General features: G+C 48.1%; 1 pseudogene; it reads left to right on the top strand.

Annotated features, from left to right (window-relative positions):
* Nucleotides 1-1,059: 1,059 nt before the first annotated feature.
* On the top strand, nucleotides 1,060-1,179 carry LOC135052543 (5S ribosomal RNA; annotated as a pseudogene).
* Nucleotides 1,180-3,323: the final 2,144 nt, after the last annotated feature.

Raw genomic sequence — 3,323 nt, 5'->3', positions numbered from 1 at the left:
TTAGCTGAAATAAAAGGAATTGCAGCAAACCAGAGGACTGTAAGGCACAGTTGGAATTGTACACTAGCGGATTCAAGCAAAATGAATATCCGGATACCATTTAAAAAAAAAGCCATCACCAGAACTAGTATGGTTGAAAGACCAAAATTGCTGGAATATAAAACAAGGGAGATTTTTCATGCCGGTTGAAGGTAGTTATGAAGGCCGTGGAGGCCTTCATAACTACCTTCAACCGGCATGAAAAATCCATCAGAGAATCATTTAGGAATCACTGGGGAATACTGCTCATGGATCCTATTCTTAAGGAAATCCTCACTCCTCACCCTGAGATAGTTTTTAAAAAATCACGGAACCTGAAGGACATTTTAGCCCCAAGCATGCTGAGGAATGACCAAGACAAAGATCACACCTGGCCCAAATGTGTGGGCTCCTATAAGTGCTGGCGATGCAATGTATGTAGATACCTACACCCTAACAGGAAAACCTTCACGGACATGGAGAAGAAAAAGGAATACAGAATTAAGGAATACATGAATTGCAATACTCAATCGGTCATATACCTCCTAGAGTGTGACTGTGGGAAACAATATATTGGGAAGACAAAGAGGCTGTTAAAGTTGAGGATACAGGAACACGTGAGGAATATCAGGAACAAAGTGAAGAGCCACGCTGTCTCCCAAAACTTTACCTCAACACATAACTCCAATCCAGAAGCCTTGACATTCAAAGCCATAGAACTGGTGAAATTGGGAGAAAGAGGAGGAGATCTCGCTAACAAACTGTCACGCAGAGAGATGTTTTGGATATTTCAATTACAGACACTACAGATTGCTCCTTTCTTGTAAAAAACGGTACAAAACCCTCAATCATTCATTCCCAATTCCATTTCCCACCCCTTACCCCATCATTCCCTTCCAAAATGCGGGCTTTCCTCCCCTACCCCCCTCCCTTCTCCCTCCCCCTTCCCCCCTCACTCCCCCTCTTCACGAGTCAGTTCACAATCACTAATGTTCACCATTACAGAATAAAATTAGCAAATTAGTAAATATGTAAAGGTTGGAGTGTGAGTCATACCACACTGGAAATGCCCAAACACGTCTGATCTTGGAAGCCAAGCAGCGTTGGGCCTGATCAGTACCAGTAGGGGAGACCATCTGGGAAGATCAGGTACTGTATGGTATGGTAACTATTAGTGGCCTGAGAAAGGTACACACTATATCTACCCTGAGTATTGAGTAAAAATATCACGTGTCATATAAACACCAATATACACTGCACTTGTGCATTTACTACTCATATCACTAATGCATAGGCACTTTATATTAAATGCAAATATTAGCATTGCTAGTTAATTAATCCCTAGTCACCATAAATAAGCACTTGCACCTGTACGCTTAATGCACAAGCACTTCAATATGAGAACCTTAGCATTTCTAGTTATAAATTAATCCTGAGTCTCTTCATGCACTTTATTATTAAACTCAAGTCACCAGGGCCGTTTCTAGACAATTTGGCTCCCAGTGCGAGATTTAAAAATGCGCCCCCCCCCCCCCCCCCATTGCTCTAAAAAAAAAATTTGCGTGCCCCCCCCCCCCCCATATCGGCGTAAAAAGGAAAAGCATGCGCGCGCGCACCCGACAAGGGTGTGTGGCCTGATTAAAATGGGCGTGGTCTCATTAAAGTGGGCGTGGCCTCGTCTGATATCATCACACCCACCACAGGGGAAAAAAAATAAAAATAAAAAAGTCCCCTTTTTACACATTACAGCAGGCACGTGTCCCCATATTACACAGCGCGGCAGGCAGGTGTCCCCATTTTACACAGCGCGGCAGGCAGGTGTCCCCATTTTACAAAGTGCGGCAGGCAGGTATCCCCATTTTACACAGTACGGTAGGCAGATATCCCCATTTTACACAGTGCGGCAGGCAGATATCACCATTTTACATAGTACGCAGGCAGGTGCCCCCATTTTACAAAGTGCAGCAGGCAGGTATCCCCATTTTACACAGTACGGCAGGCAGATATCCCCATTTTACACAGTACGCAGGCAGGTGCCCCCATTTTACAAAGTGCGGCAGGCAGGTATCCCCATTTTACACAGTGCGGCAGGCAGGTATCCCCATTTTACACAGCGCGGCTGGCACGTGCCCCCATTTTACACAGTGCGGCAGGCAGGTATCCCCATTTTACACAGCGCGGCAGGCACGTGCCCCCATTTTACACAGTGCGGCAGGCAGGTATCCCCATTTTACACAGTACGCAGGCAGGTGCCCCCATTTTACACAGTACGGCAGGCAGATATCCCCATTTTACACAGTACGCAGGCAGGTGCCCCCATTTTACACAGTGTGGCAGGCAGGTATCCCCATTTTACACAGTGCGGCAGGCAGGTGTCCCCATTTTACACAGTGCGGCAGGCAGGTATCCCCATAGGCAGGTGTCCCCATTTTACACAGTGCGGCAGGCAGGTATCCCCATAGGCAGGTGTCCCCATTTTACACAGTGCGGCAGGCAGGTTTCAAGTGGGGGGGAAGGAAGGGGGAGAGGGGGAGAAAGAGAGAGAGAATACTTACATCTTCCCGCTCTTCGGTCCCGCCGACTCACGTCCCTCGCGCCGGCCGCCTCCTCCTTCCATGCTTATCTCCTTATCTCCTCTCCCCGAGCGCTCCTGCTCGGGAGGCGGGGCTTCGCGGAATGACACGTTTGCGTCGTGACGTCACGACGCAAACGCGTCATTCCGCGAAACTCCGCCCCCCGAGCAGGAGTGCTCGGGGAGAGGAGAAAAGGAGTCACAAAGTGCCGCGGCGGGCGCCCCGTGTGGTTGCACGGCTCGCCCGCCGCTAGAAACGGCACTGCAAGTCACCATTACAATATAAATAAACACCTTCACCTGCACGTTTAATTTCTATCCAGTATCATGAGTTTAATACTATATTATGTCACCACCCATCTGGAAGTTGTAAATATATGAATTTGAACTGATAAAAGTATGTATTCCTGATGCATCTATCTTTATTTTATATATGGAACGGTCACCATGGATACCGGAGCAAGGCTATGTATGATACACTAAAAAATGGCCACCGCTGCCTAAAATCCTATGGACAAAGTCCCATCAAATATGGCCGCCGGGAGAGGGCATAACACGAGACTACCTCCTTTCCCCTGGATCACAGACACCTGTAGCAGGCACTGAGGACTGTACTGTAACATCGCGCCGCCGCAGGCGCATGCACAGACGACAGCGGAAGTGGGGCGGAAGTGACATCTCGCGTCTTCCGTCACCGGAAGTGTGGCGGAAGTGCTGCGATTACAATGCCTAA

Source organism: Pseudophryne corroboree, chromosome 2, assembly GCF_028390025.1.
Source record: "Pseudophryne corroboree isolate aPseCor3 chromosome 2, aPseCor3.hap2, whole genome shotgun sequence".
Taxonomy (NCBI): Eukaryota; Metazoa; Chordata; class Amphibia; order Anura; family Myobatrachidae; genus Pseudophryne; species Pseudophryne corroboree.
Note: the sequence above shows the minus strand (reverse complement) of the source record. Positions and strands in the feature narration are given on the sequence as shown.